This window comes from Mus caroli, unplaced genomic scaffold, assembly GCF_978045245.1.
Source record: "Mus caroli unplaced genomic scaffold, Mus_caroli_1 scaffold_8, whole genome shotgun sequence".
NCBI classification, from domain to species: domain Eukaryota; kingdom Metazoa; phylum Chordata; class Mammalia; order Rodentia; family Muridae; genus Mus; species Mus caroli.
This window is the reverse complement of record NW_028227263.1, coordinates 77306182-77328955: the sequence shown is the minus strand read 5'-3', so window position 1 is coordinate 77328955 and position 22774 is coordinate 77306182. Positions and strand designations below refer to the sequence as shown.

Below are 22774 nucleotides of genomic sequence, written 5' to 3'. Positions count from 1 at the left end.
GTAGGTCTCATAGGAGAGCTAAAATAACCCAACCATGTTGTGAACTATAATTGAATCATTATGTAACCTCTTTCAGAGAAAATGAGTTTACAGAAAGGAACAAATCTCCTGATAATTTATTTGGAGTTTCTTATTTACTTGTTCTTGATGTGTTTTCATGGATAGTTCAAATGACATTTCTCATATTGTCTTCAACTAGACAAAGTAACTGTGTGGGTAAATTACTATAAATAATTCTCTAAAGACGTCTGTCTAAACAGAACTGATTTGAATATCTTAATCTTAAGCTCATCTGTTGGCTCAGGTTTAAGTATTAGTGGGGAGTAAATAATGTGTGTAAAAACTTAGAAGGAATTGTTTTATGTAAGAGAGAGAGTAGTCAAGACCAATTCTTACTCTTTTTTAAAGTCTAAATAGCTCTTCTTCAATACTAGGTAATTTATTCTCTCTCTCTCTCTTTCTCTCTCTCTCTCTCTCTCTCTCTCTCTCTCTCTCTCTCTCTCTCGTGTGTGTGTGTGTGTGTGTGTGTGTGAGAGAGAGAGAGAGAGAGAGAGAGAGAGAGAGAGAGAAGTAAACTTTATTGATGGTATTCAAGAGACTAGTGAGGGCTCTCTAGACCCCTCATGTTATTATGGGGTTCTGGGATAGAAATTGCAAGTATCAGTATTGGGTGTCAAGTTGGGACAGGTATTCCTCAGCATCAGAGGGCCTCTCCCTTGCTCTCCGTGTCCTTGCTGGGGTGGGTGGACCAGGGTTTCTTACCCCCTGTCACTGTAGCTATGTTCATTGTCATAGCAGGAAATGAGCTTTACAAAGTTGTCACTGAGAGCAATGCCAGCTCTAGCATCAAAGGTGGAAGAGTGGGAGTTGCTGTTGAAGTTTCAGGAGACAACCTTGTCCTCAGTGTAGCCCAGGATGCCCTTCAATGGGCCCTCAGATGCCTGCTTCACCACCTTCTTGATGTTATCATACTTTGCAGGTTTCACCAGGCAGCATGTCAGATCCACAACATTGACAATGGTGGTAGGAACTTGGAAGGCCATGCCAGGGAGCTTCCTATTCAGCTGTGGTATGACCTTGCTCACAGCCTTGGAAGCACCAGTGGATGCAGGAATGTTCTTGGCAGCCCCACAAACATCACACCACAGCTTTCCAGAGGGGCCATCCACAGTCTTCTGAGTAGCAGTGACGGCATGTATCATGGTCATGAGCCCTTCTATGATGACACAGTTGTCTTGGATGACCTTGGCCAGGGTGTCTAAGCAGTTGGTGGTACAGGATGCATTGCTGACAATCTTGAGTGAGTTGTCATATTTCTTGTGGTTCATACCCATCACAAACATGGGGGCATTGGCAGAAGGGACAGAGATGATGACCATTTTGGTCCAACCCTTCAGTGGGTCTTCTCTGTGGTGGTGAAGATGTCAGTAGACTCCACAATGTACTCAGCACCAGCATCACCCCATTTGATGTTAGTGGGATCTCACTCCTGTAAGATGGTGATGGGCTTCCTGTTGATGACAAGCTTCCCATTCTCAGCCTTGACTGTGCCATTGAATTTGCCATGGGTGGAGTCATATTGGAACATGTAGAGCATGTAATTGAGGTCAATGAAGAGGTTGTTGATGGCAACAATCTCCACTTTGCCAAGTGGAGAGCAGATGGCAGCCCTGGTAACCAGGCGCCCAATATGGCCGAATCCGTTGACACCGACCTTCACAATTTTGTCTATGGGACGAGGCTGGCACTGCACAAGAAGATGTGGCTGTCTCTGGAACAGGGAGGAGCAGAGAGCCGGTAGTTTATTCTCTTAATTTAGGAAGGTGAGATCACTTTGTCTATGACAGATCCTGCTGTGTTATCTCTAGAAGGATTGAATATTGACAGATACACTTCAGGGTAGCTTAAGGAACTTGACATTGATATACTCACCAAAGAAAGTAAGGGTTCTAGATTTAGCCACTCACATGCTAGTAAGCCATTCACAACAAATAAATGTTGAGAGTACTGGAAGTGTATGACGCAAGCAGATTGGGAAGCCTAGCATTGCTTCACTGTCATAGCTAAATATAGTAATCATACCCTTGGCCCTGTGTGTCACCATCTAAATAGAAACAAACGTTGTCCAGTTCAAATGGCAACAGTGTGGGGAAACCAATAATCATGTTATAGTTGTTATTTCAGATAAATTAGCAGGTTACAAGATTTTTCACATTTTGTGACACCATTAAATATGACAGCCTGAGCATCAACTGTGAAAATGCAGAAAGGTGGTTTAAAAATAGCCTTTCTACAAAGTGTCCTTTCATCTAAAAGGTGATGACTTGGTGCTCTAAAGTCCAGGGGAGCTTCCCAATTCAGCAGTCTAACATCACTTGGCAGAAATTTCCAGGGTACTTGGAGAAGTTGGTTTATGGGATAGGGCTTTGGCGGACACCCAAATCTTTCAAGTCCATCATAAGTACATATGCATACTGTAGCTTTGTCCTCAGGAAACAAAGGCTACAACATATCTGTCCTCTCCAAGCTGATGTTTTGCAAGCTTGTATAGTAATTATTTTTAAAGCTGAGCTTTGGGTGGAAGTATTTAGAATCAGATGAAGACATAGGTTCTTAGGAAAGTGTAAACTAGGTCTCCTCACTCTATCTCACTGTATAATGCTTACTGAGATGTCAAGATAGAACAAGGATGCAAGTGATATACTTCTCAGTCTCTAGAAGCATGATGATGATAATGGACTAGACCTCTGGACCTGTAAGCCAACCCCAATTAAGTGTTGTCCTTTATAAGATTTGCCTTGGTCATGGTGTCTCTTCACAGCAATGGAAACCCAAAGACAGAAGGTGGTACCAGTATCAGGGATAGTACTGTGATAGTCCTGACCATGCTTTTGTTCACAGGAATGTGGATTTGGGGACTTTGAAAAGCAATGAAATGCTTTAAGTGGGTTTTAATGGGCCATCCTCACAAGAATATGGAAGACATTGGTAGTGAGGAGGCTTTGAACTTTGCATACTTGGCCCAAGAGGTTTCAGTGGAGACGAATTTCAATATGTGGCCTAGAGACTGTTTTGTGGTATTTTGATGAAGAATGTGGCTACCCTTTACCCTTGTCTGAAGAGTTTATCTGAGGCTAAGGTAAAGAGATTTATATTAAATGCATTGACAAAGGAAGCCTCAAAAAATGCCCAGCAGAAACTTTGTTTTCCAATTTAGCCTCATGAAGAAAATTCTGATCAAGCACAGTAAGCTTAAAAATAAAAAATACAAAATGTACAGTCCAAGTAATAATAAAGGGTTTCCAGAAATAGAGCTGAATCCTGTGTTCAAGGAGATAGAGAGATTAATGAAGTGTTGATCTCATGGCAAGTTCCAATCTAGCTAAGCTTATTGTTAGTGTTTATAGTTGAACAAGGAATAGTTTGGACTTTTAATCAGGAATAAACTACAATCCAGAAGCAAAATCACACTGTGATCCAGATATTGAGGCTAGAAAATACAGGCTTTTGATGCAGATCTTGAGGAACAGTGGCCATGAACGCTTAGGCCCAGCCATGGTAGTGCAGGTCTTTTATCTCAACATTCTGGAAACAGAGCTATGCAAATATCTGAGTACGATGTCAATCTGTAGAGCAAGTTTCAGGACTGTGAAGATAAGGCAGTGAGGGAGTTGAAAAACAGAAAGATGGTAATAGAACAAGGGGACCATGTTCCAGCCCCAAAGCAGCAGAACTCAGCAGCTTAGGCCATATGGCTCTGGCTTTAGAGTCAAGAATAGAAGGGAATGCTCAGACAATAGATGCTGTTTAGCTGGAGCTAAAAATTAGCAGTGATTAAGAAGAGACTAGCATCATTGAGGTGAAATCTTCTGAGAAGTGGTTTCTGAGAGCACAAAGAAATTTTATTCTAGAGATAGCCAAGGTTGTGTCTCATGCTATAGCTGGACTTGATAATGTGTAAGAATCACCCAAGTGGTATTGGTTTTAAATTAATGTGGGGGTCATAGAAAGCAGCTGAAGCTTGGCACTATGACAGGCCAGAGAAGGCCATGGGTTAAGGTACAGCCTCAGTTAGGACTGAAGGCATCATGCAAAGAAGGTGAGGCTTGGTACCATGAAGAGGCTTGGTACTATGAGAGGCTATTGGTGAAGCCTAATTGCAGCAGAAGACTCCAGCGTATTCAGGATGTCAGTATCATGGGATGACCACCAAGAACAGCAGGAGCAGTGGAGTGGAGTTAATCAGAACCTGGAGTGGTTTAGAGGAAAGAACTAGAGATGTGACTCAAAAACCCTTTGGAGGTGCCCAGAAGGTCATGTATGGATCCCAACATTGGAACAAGAAGCTATAAAGTTAAAGTTGTCATGGATACTCCAAGATGTTAGAGACTCCAGAGCTATAGGACACCAGCTGAGGAAAGTTTCTTACTGGGAGTGGAACCAGACCAAAAGAAAGAAATGTGTTACAGTCATCAAAGCAAAAAGGACTTGAAGACCTGATGAGTGCTTTGACATCAGATACAGAGATGTAGATTTTGGAGCTTCCCCAGCTGGTTTTTGATCTTGTGTTTGTCCAGGGTTTTCTCAGGGTATCATTTTAGAATGGTAATGTATATCCTGTGATGTTGGAGGTATGTGATCTGCCTTTTGATTTTCAGTCTATAGGGGATAATATTTAATTGATTGGATGAATCTCAGAAGAGAATTTGAACTTTTAAACATTGTTGAGTCTGTGATAGACTGTGGGACCTTTGAAGTTTAACTAAATGTATTTGGATTATGCTATGCCTAGGCATGGCCCACATAGACTCATGTGTTTGAACAAGCTTATGGGTGCCAGGGAGTGGAATGTGGTGGTTTGAATCTGCTTGGCCCAGAGAATGGCACTATTAGAAGGTGTGGCCTTATTGAAGGAAGTATGTCACTGTAGGAGTGTGGGTTCTGGTATTGCCTCTCTGTATACATTACACATTTCAAACAGCTGGATGTTTAGAAATAAGACAACATGTTTTAAAGTTCCATGGTATTGGGAGCAGTATTCTCATAAACTTGAAAGTTTCTTTGCTGGTTTAAACCTGTGAGGCATTATGTCACCATTGTATTAGGTGACTGTCATCTGTATAAATGAGGGGGCCACAGAAAGCAAATGGTAAATATAGTTTAGGCAATAGGAAAATAGATCAATGAGAGGACTATATAGGAAGATTTTCATAACTACTGTTTTGTAATTTACTGTTCTTTTAAAACTTAAGTTTTAAATTTTCCAGTAATTTTTTGAAAGTTAAAACTACTATTTTATATTTATTAGAGCATACAGAAATAATCCCTTGGTCAAAGAAGCTTTATATTCATATTAAATGTATGTTAAAGCCAAAGTCATTATGAATTCCTGAAATAGAAGAATAATGATATAAGAATGAATATTTGTGGATGATGAATTAATGTTAATCTATCACAAATATTCATTGGATTAGTATGAAAATCATAAAAATATTAACAGAATCTTAGAGAAATATGAACAAATATTCTGAGATATTTTGAGACATACTTAAAACATTATATGTAGTAAACATATTGCAGTTACATACTTAGGAGTTAATATATATATCCATGTATATATGCATATATATGTTATATATTGTTATAATATACAGATCATGTTATATATATGATGTGTGTATATTATTTCTACACTGTCAATTTTATGGCTTCTGGCCTCTTTTTCTTTAGTTATTTTTATATAGATTATTATATAGTAAATATTTTCTATTATATACATGATAGATGATATGTGACAGATGACACATGACATGTTACATGTTATATATTATACATTAAAATTGTACATAATATACTGTCTTAGTCAGGGTTTTACTGCTGTGAACAGACACCATGACCAAGGCAAGTCTTATAAAAAACAAAATTGAATTGGGGCTGGCTTACAGGTTCAGAGGTTCAGTCCATTATCATCAAGGTGGGAGCATGCCAGCATCCAGGCAGGAGGAATGGTGTAGGCAGAGCTGAGAGTTCTATGTCTTCATCCAAAGACTGCTAGTGGAAGACTGACTTCCAGGCACCTAGGGTGAGAGTATTAAGCCCACACCCACAGTGACACACCTACTCCAACCAGGTCACACCTATTCCAACAAGGCCACTCCTCCAAATGGTGCCACTCCCTGGTCCAAGAATATACAAGCCATCACATATACTATATATTATCATTGTATATTATATATTGTTCATTACATTTTATATATTTCTGTATCCATTCCTCTGTTGAGGGACATCTGGGTTCTTTCCAGCTTCTGGCTATTATAAATAGGGCTGCTATGAACATAGTGGAGCATGTGTCCTTCTTACCGGTTGGGACATCTTCTGGATATATGCCCAGAAGAGGTATTGCTGGATCCTCCGGTAGTACTATGTCCAATTTTCTGAGGAACCGCCAGACTGATTTCCAGAGTGGTTGTACAAGCTTGCAATCCCACCAACAATGGAGGAGTGTTCCTCTTTCTCCACATCCCCGCCAGCATCTGCTGTCACCTGAATTTTTGATCTTAGCCATTCTTACTGGTGTGAGGTGGAATCTTAGGGTTGTTTTGATTTGCATTTCCCTGATGATTAAGGATGTTGAACATTTTTTCAGGTGCTTCTTTGCCATTTGGTATTCTTCAGGTGAGAATTCTTTGTTCAATTCTGAGCCCCATTTTTTAATGGGGTTATTTGACTTTCTGGAGTCCACCTTCTTGAGTTCCTTATATATATTGGATATTAGACCCTTATCTGATTTAGGATAGGTAAAGATCCTTTCCCAATCTGTTGGTGTTTTTTTTTTTTTGTCTTATTGATGGTGTCTTTTGCCTTGCAGAAGCTTTGCAGTTTCATGAGGTCCCACTTGTCAATTCTCGATCTTACAGCACAAGCCATTGCTGTTCTATTCAAGAATTTTTCCCCTGTGCCCATATCTTCAAGGCTTTTCCCCACTTTCTCCTCTATAAGTTTCAGTGTCTCTGGTTTTATGTGAAGTTCCTTGATCCACTTAGACTTGACCTTAGTACAAGGAGATAGGAATGGATCGATTCGCATTCTTCTACATGATAACAACCAGTTGTGCCAGCACCATTTGTTGAAAATGCTGTCTTTCTTCCACTGGATGGTTTTAGCTCCCTTGTCGAAGATCAAGTGACCGTAGGTGTGTGGGTTCACCTAGCCAAATGGATGGACCTGGAGGGCATCATCTTGAGTGAGGTAACACAATCACAAAGGAACTCACACAATATGTATTCACTGATAAGTGGATATTAGCCCAAAACTTAGGATACCCAAGATATAAGATACAATTTGCTAAACGCATGAAACTCAAGAAGAATGAAGACCAAAATGTGGACACTGTGCCCCTTCTTAGAATTGGGAACAAAACACCCATGGAAGGAGTTACAGAGACAAAGTTTGGAGCTGTGATGAAAGGATGGACCATCTAGAGACTGCCGTATCCAGGGATCCATCCCATAATCAGCTTCTAAACGCTGACACCATTGCATACACTAGCAAGATTTTGCTGAAAGGACCCAAAGATAGCTGTCTCTTGTGAGACTATGCAGGGGCCTAGCAAACACAGGAGTGGATGCTCACAGTCAGCTATTGGATGTATCACATGGCTCCCAATGGAGAAGCTAGAGAAAGTACCCAAGGAGCTAAAGGGATCTGCAACCCTATAGTTGGAACAACATGATGAACTAACCAGTACCCCGGAGCTCTTGTCTCTAGCTGCATATGTATCGAAAGATGGCCTAGTCGGCCATCACTGGAAAGAGAGGCCCATTGGACTTGCAAACTTTATATGCCCCAATATAGGGGAATGCTGGGGCCAAAAGAATGGGAATGGGAGGGTAGGGAAGTGGGGGGCGGTATGGGGGACTTTTGGGATAGCATTGGAAATGTAATTGAGGAAAATATGTAATAAAAAAAATTAACTCAGAAGTTTTTTTGTGGGGACTCAGTGTATAGATTCATGGAAAACATTTGAAGCAATACACTGTATGTAATAAACAATATTATCTGAAAAAAAACATTTTATATATTAAATATTATGTGTTGTATGTACATGTTATATTGTATATTACATATAATACATCATATATTGTGTATTACATACTACATACTACATATCACATACAACATACTACATATTATATATCCACTATTGCTATATATTATGTGTTATGTGCTTTTGCTATATGCTAAATGCTACATATAAAACATTATACATCTTATGTTATATATTATATACTATATCTTATATATTGATTATATATTATATATTATACCTACTATATTATATATTGTGAATGCATATATACATATATTTACACATCTATAATATTATTATTGATATATTCATTTGTATAATATACATGTATTATACATATATCTATATATATGCTATACTATATAAATACAATATTATGTGATAGATAGATAGATAGATAGATAGATAGATAGATAGACTTTAAAAAAAAGAGGTCAGAGGCCATAAATTTGCGATTAAGCAAGGGAAGAGATGCGAGAGGTTGGAGAATCAAAAAGGAAAGGAGAAGTTTAATTATAATTTAGTTATAATTAAATTATAATTTAAATTTAAAAATAAAATAATTTTAAAATTGAAAGGAATAAAGATTAGATGAATTTTAGAAGTGCCATAAGAGAGACTCAGGAGAATGTTCAGGGAAAGAAAGTGGAGTAGACATAGTAGAAATAAGCTCTGTGTATATATGACATTCAAAAGGGATACATGAAAACATCATTATAAAAACATATCAGTAAATTTTAAAACATTAAAGATAAGGCAAGAAACTTATATTTTAATAACTATATGCCCTCTAATTTGTTTTATTATTCTTATTGGTACATTTGATTTTATTTCATTTAATATTTTCCTGTATTCCCATGCAATCTTTCTCTCTTTCCAGTCCCACTTCTATTAAGTCAACTCAGTATTATTGATTCTCATTTCCAATCAGTGCTGTGTTGTTAGTTTCTTTTGTCTTCTGTCTTGGAACTAGAGAATCAGGACAATTTCTAACTGACTCTTCTGATGGCTGAATTCCTAGATTAAACTCGGTCTGGGTTTGTCAATAAACAAAGTCAAGAGTGAAGAAAATTAATATGAAAATAAAAGGAAGAGACAGAATGTACAGGAGAATTAGATTCTAAACCATGGTAAGTTATAATTGTGCCTTCAGTAAGACTGGGCCTGTTATTTTAGAATTTAAATTACTTTGTAACTTAAAGAATAGAGAGTTTGTAGACTTACTTCTGCCTATGTTGTTCAGTGTTAGTATTTACCAATTCTCCTATAGTACTTTCCAAAAGTTCTATAGAACGTTTGCTGTTAGAACTTTATTAAGATGTACCAAAGACATGAGATTTTTACTCCTCTGTGTTTTTCAAATTAAAAGTCATGCATCAATTTTATTCATTTTGAAAAAACCATGATACTCCTGGAGCTAATGCAGAAGACATTACTCACAGCACAGCAGGCAGTGCCAATTTCATGTTCCTGTCAATTCTCACTGTCTCTGCAGATTCCCCAGGGACCCTTGCACATGGTGAGGTTGGTTGTAACTGAAGCATTCTGACCTCAGGAAACCCTAGGACTACATTAGAGGAATGATTGAAAAAAAAAAGATATTCTACTTCAGAGCAATAAAATAGTAATAGGAGAGTAGTTCTTATGAACTAATACTCATGAATTAATATATCGATTCATCTATAATGTATATACATATATACAATAGAATATTATATAAAAATAGAAAGTAGAGTAGTAGAGTAGTAATAGTATACATTATACATGTATAGTACATACATGTATAATAAATATATACATATAAGATAGAATGATACATATACACATATATAATACAGTACATATTACATATATAATATATACAATAAAGTAATAGAATAGCAATAGAATTCTTCCTTCTCCATGGATCATGGCCATTCTCCACACAGATGTCTTTATAAAGATAGTTTAAACAAGAAAGATTGTTGGAATGTAACTATAGATTATACAGAAACTTGACAGATACAATGGAATGTTGTTCTCTTCCAAGACTAATTTTGCTGCTATGGTTGCCTTGACTGACAGACACTATGTGGAAGATAATACATTTCTCCTGGGTTTTCTCAACATTACCTCTCATGACATGAATGTAGGGAATATAACTTAGAACACATAGCATTTCCTTTTAATTATACTCTTTATTGTTAGAAAAGCAAACACAAACAAAGCAGTGGAGCAAATGAAAGCTTTTCCAAAGTGTTAATGAAAGCACTGGGTTCTTGGAGTTCTTACTGTGAATGTATCCACAAAAGCTTCAATCCATGCCTTTATCCACAGAATCTGTAAACACATTGATTTTACCTTGGCAGTGGATAACATGCGTAGGCTAGGAGGCTAGTTGAATGCCATCATTTTCTCCTGAGGATACCTTTGTATATTGTCTTGCAGATAAAATGTATAATAAATAGCACCATTAACATAAAATTGTGTCCATTGCTGAAGCAAATATCAGGGATCCTGAAATGACCCATGTCTTTAGTTAAGACCAATGTGGCTTTAGCTTGTGCTCGCCTCCATTTCTATTTACTTGAACAAATGTTCTCTCATACATGTAATTTCCTTCATAACTCTGCATTTTCCAAAGCCAAATTTAAAGCAAGCATAGGCCAAGATAGCACTTGCTGTGACTTTTGCTACAAAAGTATTGGATTCAGCTCTGAAAGTTGATTATTTAAAATTTCCCATCTATTAGGGCACTAGCCTATTTATTACTTATTAAGAGTCTTGTGTTTTTAAATTTCTTTCTACTACAATGAGAAGCTATTTTCTCTTTTGATAGTATTTTATACATTAATTTTTTTGGTGATTTATCCATTATCTCTCAATGGGTTGTTACTTAGAAACACCAATCTTTTTCAAAATATTCTTATTTTTATTACGTATTTTCCTCATTTACATTTCCAATGCTATCCCAAAAGTCCCCCATACCCTCCCCCCCACTCCCCTACCCACCCATTCCCACTTCTTGGCCCTGGTGTTCCCCTGTATTGGGGCATATAAAGTTGGCAAGTCCAATGGGCCTCTCTTTCCAGTGATGGCTGACTAGGCCATCTTTTGATACATATGCAGCTAGAGTCAAGAGCTCCGGGGTACTGGTTAGTTCATAATGTTGTTCTACCTATAGGGTTGCAGATCCCTTTAGCTCCTTGGGTATTTTCTCTAACTCCTCCATTGGGAGCCCTGTGATCCATCCAATAGCTGACTGTGAGCTTCCACTTATGTGTTTGCTAGGCCCCGGCCTAGTCTCACTAGAGACTGCTATATCAGGGTCCTATCTTGCTAGTGTATGCAATGGTGTCAGCGTTTGGAGGCTGATTATGGGATGGATCCCTGGATATGGCAGTCTCTAGATGGTCCATCCTTTTGTCTCAGCTCCAAACTTTGTCAAAATATTCTTTTGTGACTATTTGAATCTAGGTTTGTTAAAGTGACATTAAACCAAGATCTCAAAATCTACAGTTATAATTACATGTCTTATTCCCAAATCAAGCCATTATTATGAGGGACACACTTGATGATTGCAGCAGGCTAACCTATCTCTCAGCTGTTTTGCTTCATTACAAATCTGAAGGCTGGATGCAATGACTGTTTTTCTAATTCTATAGACGTTCCATACCTACCAATAATGTATTTTCCCAACTTTGGTTATAGAGGATGTAATTTTTAAGAATCATGATGAAACACATGCACTAGAGATAGGCATGATAGCACATGTCTGTCTGTAATCTATGAAACAGGAAGACCATCAGTCAGCCTGGGCTGGAAATAAAGATGCTGTGGAAGAAACACAAAACAACAAAACACACAGCAATGTGACTGATGTCCAAACTTGAAATTATGGGAAAAGAAACAGTAGAATATAGTCTTGCAGAAAGTAAAGCATAAAACTGAAGAGCTTGGAGCTAACTACCTAAAAGGTACAACTGAAAAGGTAAGCAAGAGGAGGCCTGATAACTGCTGCAAGCAACAGAAATGCGACTCAGTTTACCTCGTTGCTTTCAGCATGGTCCGATACCATGCAAGGATGGGCTGAGGTAACTAGCATTCTGAGTCCCCCGTATTGCCATTTGTGTTGTATTAATGAAAAGCTATCACTTAACAATTTAAAATCAAAATACAGTTTCTCAGCCTAAAAGTATATTATATAGCCAGTTAGATTAGTCTTAACAGAATAGCACTGACTGGGGGATTACATAATAGAAATTTACTTTTCTAAGAGTTCTGGAGGCTAGAGATCTGAAATTAAAATGTGATTTCTTATTAAAATATTATTGGCTATTGATGGTCCTTTATCTTTGATCCCATACCTTCTTTTCCATGTGTCTTTACCTTCCACACATCCTTTTCCTGCTATGAGGATTGCACTCATGTTGAGTTAAGACACTGTGTAATTGATAACTTTTTTATATGGAATCACCACATTAAAATTAGCATCTCAAAACCCAACAAGAATCTGCTTCCACAGACTCCCCATTAAACTCATGGATTGAAAATATGTGCTAAATTACTTTCATTTATACTCAGCATCTACATTTTTTAAAGTGTGTCATTATCCTTTGAGCAGTGTAATCGGCAATGATTTTCACAGTGTTAACATATTAGAGATATTAAGTCATCTTAGAGTGATGTGTATAGACTATATGAAAATAACTGTTTTATGTGTAGAATCTGGGCATCCATGATGAGCTATGTATTTTGGTACCTGTTAGAAAAGGAATTGAAAGGTAAGACAATTCAGGATGTAAACTGCCCTTGCCTAGTAACTTGAGCTTCCTGAGTGCCTCCTATGTGAACTGAGCACATACCTATCTCATTTGCTGTAAATGCCCAACATCCCCTTTCCATCCCTCACCCCCTTTTCTGAGGCAATATTCCTCTCATTTGTAGGCAGGAGACCACTTTTTCTGTACTTGAGTACTTTCTCAGCTCTGGGATGGATTTCAGTAATTATTTATAGAATGTATTTGCCATCCCCGACATCTTGGCAACTCTCATCAAAGTTAAACCCTTCTAGGATCTAACAAATCCTAACATTTGATGTGAAGGAAAAGGCTCAAACATTTTCCACATGTAGATTTCAATTTTTATTTTTATTATTATTTTTTTGAGACAGGGTTTATCTGTATAGTCTTGGCTGTCTTGGAACTCACTCTGTAGATCAGGCTGGCCTCGAACTCAGAAACCCACCTGTCTCTGCCTCCCAAGTGCTGGGATTAAAGGCATGTGCCAGCACTACTCTGCTTCAAAATTCTTTCTTAAAGAAATCCAGGTTCTCACAACAATCCCTGTGATCAGATGTTTGTGTTGCTCTTTCTGTTATAAAGACCATTCAATGTCTCAGGGAGGTAACTGCAGTAATCTCATTCCTCACTCCCCAGATACCACCTCTGAGCCCTAATGCTTTGAGATGAAGAATGTTGATTATCTTAAACATTTGTATTAAAATACAAATATTCTCAGGAAAAAAAAGAATTGCTTTCTTTGACTACTATAAACATGTATTCTTAGGTAACAAATTAACTTTCCACTAGAAGTAAGAACACTTCTTAATAAAACAGCTAGTTTCTTGCTTAGTTAAACATGGAGAAACCCCAACAGCGTACATGATAGGCTATAAGCCAGTTCACTTGTGTGAACTTGATCACAGTAATAAGCCATAGTCCTTATGATGGTAAATATAATTTTGGGCAAAAAAAAATGGCCAGAGGAAGAAATGTGTGTTTTTAAAGGATATTTTATGGGGGTAAAAACTAGAAAAACACTGAATATAGGAGTGTTACTTGATAGATATTTTCTAAATATACTTGTTTATTCACTGTTTCTGGCAAAATAAGAAAGAAAATAAAGCAAAAAGAAATAACACCTTTCTTGTTTTTCAGCTTTTCAAGAACAACCAGAGTTGGGTAGGTAGAAAGGTAGATGTGGATATGAGAAGGGATGGAAGAGAATATGAACAAACACATTGTAAGTTGTTGTCAAAACAATGAGTAAAAATTTTTAAATAGAAAGAAACAAAAATTCAATCCTAAAAAGTAGGTAACGAACAGCTTCTCCTTGTGGCTCTTTTAATGAATGTCAGGTAACAAATAGGAGAGGTGAGACCTGAAAGAATATAGCCACTGACTGGAAAAGAAGATACTAAAGTTCATAGGTGGACAGTGACAGAATAAGGAGGCAAGGCAGAGATCCTCCCTCTTCCCAGGGATACTATAATTTTAGCTTTTTCTATAGTATAGCCTTGCTAAAGGTGCTACAAAAATTCACCCAATGTTGCTGCCAATATAGTAGACAACCAAGAAAAAGAAGTTGTAGTTAAACATGGAGAAGGGACTTCATTTGAGGAAAAGCTATATTACTTTCATAAATATGTAATCGCCAGTGAATGTCTAGTCTCTTTATTTAAAAAAACAAAACAAACAAACAAAAAAAGAAAGTGAAAAGATGTACTCTGGTATTGATGGTAATGAACTAAAAAGGCATCATTTGAAAGTTTGAGGTTCTCCAAATATGGTAGTCTGGGGGAGGGGAATGGTCACATAATAATGGTTCTACTCGTGAATAAAATTATAAATGAAGCTTCAGAGAGCTTCCTGGCCCTTCTATATTCTTTGTCTCATGAACTCACAATAAAAATTTTCTTGCCTCTCTGCTTCTTTTATATTGTTCCCTTCTCTCCATTTGATGACACCTCTTTCTGTCTATCTCTGTCTCTGTGTCTCTCTCTGTCTCTGTCTGTCTCTGTCTCTGTCTCTGTCTCTGTCTCTGTCTCTGTCTCTGTCTCTGTCTCTCTCTCTCTCTCTCTCTCTCTCTCTCTCTCACACACACACACACACACACACACACACCACGCTCACAGCCCTCCCCTTACTCTGGTACCTCAAGGCTTTCTAGAACTGTGATCTTGGTCATCTCAGACTCCAGAAAAGTCAGATTTTTCTATTGTTTATGAATTTCAGAGACTGTTATTTTACTATAGAAACATGTAGTACTAAGGCAACATCTAATCATTTAGAAAAGAGTTGACTGAAGGAAAATGTGTGAGACCTAAAAGATAATAATATTGAGAACACTACAGAATCATATACCATCTGTAGAAAAATCAAGTAGTTAAAATTTCTGAAGTTCATAAAAAATAAAGGATACAAATAAATGCAGGGCTGGGAAGAGAGTTCAGTCAGAAAAATGATACCATCCTTGACAGAATGAGAGTTTGAATTCAGTCTCTAGAATCATGGTAAAGGAGCCAGGTTTGGTGTCATGCAATTAAAATCTCATCTATAGAGAAGTAGAGGCAGGTCCCTGAAGCTCACTGGCCAGCAAGCCTCACCTATTGAATAACTCTGCGTAAGAGTTCTCCATAAAAACAAAAGTCAAGGTAGACAGTTTCTGAGGAACAGGTTGACCTCTATAGCCACAAGAGTGATATTCACAGACATGCATGTCAACTACATGCATGTCTGTACCTGCACAAACATGATCATTCATATACATGGACACAAAGGACACAGGTGCCTATTACAGTCTTTTCTCTGCAAATTAAAAGTAACATGTGTAGACTGGCATAACAGTAAGAAGCAGCCATATGTATACCCCTTATTCAGTGGAAAAGTAACAACCTCAGAAACCCAGATTCTGCCCATGCATAGTTAAAGAGTGATACAATACAGTTCCAAGACAGATCAAATACAGTTCCAATACATGGTTTTTACTTAAATATTTATTTGTTCTAGGATGGATGGATAGGGATATGGTGTCTTCATGGGAGCAAACCAACTAGAAGTCTACCCCAGGAGCAAGAACTGGCTGGAAGGGGAGTGGTATTTGGGAGGACAGGGTTTTGGTGGGTGATGGGTCCTGAGTCTACCAGGCTTCCAGCAGCAGCTCCAGGACTGGGTGGGGGGGTAGGGAGGTCCTTACCAACTGCTCTGAGTGCAGCAGGTCCTCTAATACAAAATTTGCATTAGGTTCAGTTGGATAGAGTATGAGTTTAAATAGTAGGTACAGAATGCAACTTTTGGGATCTCTGCTGAAAATTTCTTGAAAATTCTAGAAAAGACAAGGTCATACTGAAGGTGTATTTAAATGAAACTACTATGAGAGACACTAATTTAATTGTGAGGTATTCTGACTAGTTTTATGTCATCTTGACACGAGCTGTAATATTTGAAAGGAGGGAACATCAACTGAGAAAATTCCTCCAGAAGGTCTGCTTGCAGGAAAGCTTGTAGTGCATTTTCTTAGTGATTGATGTGGGAGGGGCCAACCTATTGTGGGTGGTTCCATTGCTTCCCTGGTGGACCTGGGATCTATAAAAAGGCAGACTGAGCAAGTCAGTAAGCAACACTCCTCTATGACTTCTGCATCAAGTCTTGCCTGCAGGTTCTTGTCTTGTTTGAGTTCCTGTCTTTAATTCCTTATATGAGCAATGGTATGGAAGTGTAAGCAAAATAGACTCTTTCCTAACCTAACTGGGCATGGCGCCAGACACCTTTAACTCAGGGGTCAGGGACAAGGTGAAGCTCTGTGATTCTGAGGTCAGCCTGGTCTACATAGCAAATTCTTGAAGAGCCAAGGATCCATAGAGATAACTACCTCCCCTCAAAAAATCAAAATGATACAGAAAAAAATGATATAAGTAAGAAACTCAAAAACTATTAATTACTAAGGATAATTACTTTGTATTGTTTGGTTTTATATTGATAAGTGAGTGTATGTATGTGTATGTGAATTTGTTTTACTTTTAAAAGAATAATTATAGTTTTTTGAAATAGTATGATACAAATTCTCTAATAAATCTGTTTAAAACAAAATGAATTTGTATGTGTCAATAAGAAAATATATCCCATCACTGGCACTGTGGAGGTATTGTATACACATGTGTATATACTATATATGCTATGTGTACATATAAATGTATAAATACACATATACTAGTATGTATGTATATATATGTATATATATATGCTGAAAATATAAAAATAATCTATTTTTCCTGTAGAGAATCTATATTCCATAAGGAATGAATACAAAAAGAAAAATGTGGAAGTTCAAATTATTAGCCAGAATGAATCTTAGCCTTTAGAAATCAAGATGATGAGAAAAGATTGGAAACAAATGACAGAGAAGAAATTGTGGTACTTTGGAAGCCAAGTTCACTTGACAGCTGTTTGAAGAAGATGAAATCTTTAGTTGTGTCAAATAATGCCTTTCAGTAAAGAAGGGTTAGGACTGAGAATCTCATTCTCCTTTTAGCAATAGAGAGGTTACTACAGATCTCACTGAGAAAAATCTGTGTGAGTTCAGGCTGAGTTTAGCAAAGAATGAAGGTATAGCATCATAAACAAAGCAGATACTTCTGTCAAGGTATTCTGATGAAAGGAGATCAGAACAATGGGGTATTGTAGACCTCCATTTTAGAGATAGTTTATGATATTTTATTATATTATTATATTATATTATTCATTTATTACTTAGTTATTTACACTGTTTTGTTTTTAGACAAGATATTATACAGCCCGGACTGATTTGAACTTGCCTTTATTTTCTCCAACTGGTCTTGAACTTCAGATTCTCCTGTGTGTGTCTCTCAAGTGCAGGCATTATAGCTCAAATTCTCCCATGTCTGGTTTTATAATAATTAATAATATCACTTTAAAACTGCATATGTACCAGTGTACTTGCATGTCAATATGAAAGAACTAAAGGAGAAAAATGAGCTTAAGGAAAGAATTCTGGGACAATGGGCTTTATTACCTATAAGGACAGAGTTCAAAGACAAAGAGGATATACATTCTCAGTATCTCAGGTTCCGACTTGTGGTAAAGAACTAGAGTTTGTGGTTGCTAGTGCTATCAAGCACAAAAATAGGTTGGTATTGGAACATTTTTGTTGCTACTAGTTTTTCAGTGAAAGAAGTAGCAAGCCATTAGTTCAAGATGATTGGGAACTGGAGATATTCCAAAAAAAGGAACATGAAACCAAGACTAGTATCTTGCTGTTATGTGTGGTATGTGTATCTTCAACAAGAGTACAAAGAATCAATCTGGAATTTAGAGGTTAATTCTCCTACCACAGGAGGGTAAACTATACCCAACACTTAAAGAGGATCTCCAGGAGTTTCACATGTGTAGTGAAGTTTGTGGCGCACTGGTTTCAGAATGGCCAAGAATAGAACAGAAAAAATCAGCAGAACGGAAAGCATATAGTTATAGTATTGCCAGATAGCTTGGGTGAACATTTCGGCACTTGATAAAGATGTCCAAGTAAGTTTGTGAAATTCAAATAAATGTAAGGTTAACTAAGAGATATTTTGACACATAATTTTAATTAGATGGATTCAGGACAATTGAATAATAACATGACCACAGTGATGCTTCATAGAATTAAAATGTATGTCTGAAAAAAAATGAAGCCATGCAGAAGTGAAATTTTTAAAGGGAAAAAGATTGCTTTCTAGTAGGGTTGAGTGAAGATACAGTTAGGAAAATGGGTATAATTGAAAATCAAAAATTGGTAGTCATAGAGAGTACTGTTCAGACGTGAGGTGGGGCTAATTAGCATTAATGAAACCAGTGTGAGCTGTGGGAAGAGTGAGGATATGAACTTAGGTGGGGAATCATATTCATAGTAGAAATGGATGTCAATAGAATGGTTGGATTGAATCCACTCAGGACAATCTACATGGGCAACAGAGTTATGAAGGACGGTGACAACAATGTCAGGAAAATTCCCCATGATCTAGGAACAGATTTTTTTTTTTAAAAAAAAAATTTTATTAGGTATTTTCCTCATTTACATTTCCAATGCTATCCCAAAAGTCCTCCATACTATCCCCCCCACTCCCCTACCCACCCACTCCCACTTTTTGGCCCTGGCGTTCCCCTGTACTGGGGCATATAAAGTTTGCATGTCCAATGGGCCTCTCTTTCCAGTGATGGCTGACTAGGCCATTTTTGATACATATGCAGCTAGAGTCAAGAGCTCTGGGGTACTGGTTAGTTCATAATGTTGTTCCACCTATAGGGTTGCAGATCCCTTCAGCTTCTTGGGTACTTTCTCACAGATTCTTAAAGGAACACGTTATAGGAGCCTATCAGCAATGAGGGAAAAAAGGTATTGGGATGTTCAGTCTGATGACTTGATACTGATGAGTGTTTTCAGAAAGGTGAGAGGATCTAGAAATGGGATACAGGAGAGACAACTAGTTGACTTCCAGAGTCAATCACATGAAGGAGAGATTCCTTAAAACCTGTCAGACAAGGTGCTTAGTCGAATAACTTAAACAGCTCTGAATGAGTCAAGAGCAATAATATTTGGAAGTTACAGGATGATTGTGAAGAGGTACAAAAGATGGGAGGGTATCATTGTTGGAACTATCCCACCGTTGGCACTCTGGAGGCTAAACAGGGGGGAAATAATCCATAACGTTCGAAGGCTATGTACCAGTAATCTAAGGCTGCTCTAATGACTTCCTAGAGAGGAGGGGGCTGAGACAAGGCACCTTATTTATTTTTTTTCTCTTGCAGTTCTTGACTCTGGAATCTCCATAGCTATATCCAAATGGGGAACTGAAGAGTTCTTCATTTTCTTGTTCACAGATGGCTGACAATGTTCTTCTCTTTGCTTCTTTGTGTGAGAGAAAGCAAAGAGGCAGCACAGGGTTCTCACTGCTTTTCCTCATAAGGACACTTGTGTGATCAAATCACCTCCAAGTACCTCATCTCTAAGGAACATGATATTAGATTTTAGGATTCCAACATATGGGTTTTTGGAGAAAAGAAAATTCTACTCCAGGATCTTTTCATTCTCTCTCTGTCTCTCTGTCTCTGTCTCTGTCTCTGTCTCTGTCTCTGTCTCTGTCTCTCTCTCGCTCTCTCATTGATTTATATAACATAACTCTTATGCCCCAAAATGCTCCCTTTCCACAAGCTGAAAACATTCCTGGATCAATCATCCTCATGTCCGTGTCTGTTTTGAATTCTCTTCTGGGCACTTCTAAGCATGCAACAAATTACTATGTTGTTCTCATTCCATTGTTCCCTCTGGACATCTGCTGATGAACACAAGGGATTAGGCAAGGGTGACCTCACTATGTTTAAACAGTTCTCCTGGGCTTCCTTTTGAAATATTGATTGTTAGCATAAAGGCCATGGAGGGATGAAGTTGGGTTGAGATTCTGGATGCATGTTGAAAATTGATGGGAGGAGAGTCCCTTGGTCCTGTGAAGGCTCTAAGTCCCAGTGTAGGGGAATGCCAGGGCCAGAAAGCTGGAGTGGGTAGGTTGGTGAGCAGGGGGAGGGGGAAGAGGATGGGGGGTTTCAGAATGGAAACCAGGAAAGGGGATAACATTTGAAATGTAAATAAAACACATATCTAATAAAAAAGAAATTGATCAATACTTTCTTATTTTCTTAATTTTGCCCATTATCACAATTTATGTGTTGGTCTACTTCCTGCCTCTCAACACACACACACACGTCTAACTTATTATCATTATATTTATATTTATAATATCATCACTATCATTATTACTTAATTCCCGTCATTTGATTTCATGCCTCTTCCATATTATGTAATTTCTAGTATATTTACTAGGAATAAGTATTCATCACTGCTTTTAATTCTAATACCAATGGTAGAATCAAGAAATTTCCTGCTAAAGTTATATGTTTAACCCACTCCCTTGCTCTGGGCTTCATATTTCTCAAGCTGTAGTTTCTAAATACTTCTCATCAAATTCAAAACCTGTAAACTGATTTTGTAACACATATAATTGGAAGAATGGTGTTTTTCAGTGAATTAGACCTTTATGTGTTCTCTGGCCTAAAGTCCTTCCACAGGTGACACAAATATGCTAATTAAAGGTCTGCCAAGCAGAGAGTGAGTGAGCTCTTTTACAATGCTCTAAGGGTAAAATGAGAGTTAGACAGCAGCATTTCTCTTTACAGTATTTTATTTTTTCTGAATTTAACTAAACAGAGCTGAAAAGAAACTAGTTACTAATAATTAGAGGCAAAGGGATTAAGACACCAGCCTGTTCTATGGGCTCTCAAGGTACAGGTGAGTTGAGCATTCACTGACCACGGCATTCAGTGTCTGAAACTCCACTGATGGTGACCCTCCAGTATGACTCTATTCCCTGGAGAAATGAAACCATCTTACTATAAAGATTAGTAAATAAGCTTAATTATAGTTTGGGTAGAGGAAGTAGCATTGTGAGGATTTATGGGCTACAATCATCAGAAGGAGACACCATGGCACAAGAAGCAGAAGCACAAAGGTTTATTGCCTTAAATTTCAACTATGAAGACTTTATGTGGACCTTCGTTTAATTATATTTTAAAATTCTCAATAAAAAAGTGAAACAGTAGAAAAGAGTATAGAATAGTGATACTGTAGTTCCTAATAAAATTTCACAGAAACAATGTTTTCACAGTCTATATTTATTTATTTAATAAATTCCATTGGTCACTTCTCAGGGTTCACTATGTCTTTTTCCTATTTGCTTAGAACAATGAAGAAAGGATTTAGAGTTTCCATTTTCATAGAATTCATATCATCATGCAAAAACTCACTATGCTCTAAAAGATATCGAATTTCAGTTATCACCTGTCTGTTATGAGTCTAATCTCTATTTGTAAACAGTGTGTCCCATGTTCTGGTTTGAGGGTTTCTTTCCTGCATCAACTTGAATAGGCAACCCAGATGCTAGGGTAACTGGTAATATACTTATAGTATCTCTGGATGAGACTATGAGAGTATTTCTGCAAGAGATTAGCCAATGTGATAGTAGATTCAGTTGGGGAGATTCACTTTCACCAATGTAGGCAGGCCTTGTTGATTCTGTTGAAATCCTAACAAGAATAGAAGGTCCAAAGAGCTGATTTTCTATGCTCTTGAGCTCTTGTCATTTATTTACCTTGGGCATTAGAGTGCTTTCTCTAGACCTTGGGCTCTAAGAGATGCTACATTTCTAACTAGTGCCTCATTACTTCTCAAGGAAGATGTAGCTCTTATGAGTACTGTGTCCTTAAAGCTCCCAGACTAAAACATTTCCATGTAACTCCAAATGAATCAACGATGCTCACCATCTCCTTTCAGGCACTCACATGTCCGATGATCATGCTATCATCCATGATCTTCAAAGTGGAGATGGGTCTTGCTTTGGATTACTCACCATACTCCAGTTCTCCATTATCATTTTCTGCTGTTAATGCCTCTGTCCCTGTGAATTGGCCTTGTTCCTCCATCTTCACGAATCTCCTACTTCCATTCACACTACTCCTCATTGTTCCTCACATAGACCACTAACACAGGTGCCTTGGTTGCTAGTCACTTCCCCTCCCCCTCTAATCCAGTGTGCCTATTGCCCTCAGAAAGATTTACAAAGTAGTCTACAAATATTACATGTGTAGATAGCAAAGGTAACTGAGTTCTAAAGAAGATTCCATGTAACTCTTTGTATTTCCCCCCAAAAAAAAACCTCTTGTACCAGACAGAATTTCCAGGCTGTTTGAAAAAGAGGGCATAATGGTGATTCTCATAAGACTTTAATGTGGATCAGAAAATGCTTCCTTTAAACTACCTTAGCCCTTTGGTATTCAACATTTGGATGCTAGACAAACATCTAGTGATTCTTCACACACC

General features: G+C 37.7%; 1 pseudogene; it reads right to left on the bottom strand.

The window, feature by feature from the left end:
- Positions 1–596: 596 nt before the first annotated feature.
- On the bottom strand, positions 597–22377 carry LOC110297961 (glyceraldehyde-3-phosphate dehydrogenase pseudogene; annotated as a pseudogene).
- Positions 22378–22774: the final 397 nt, after the last annotated feature.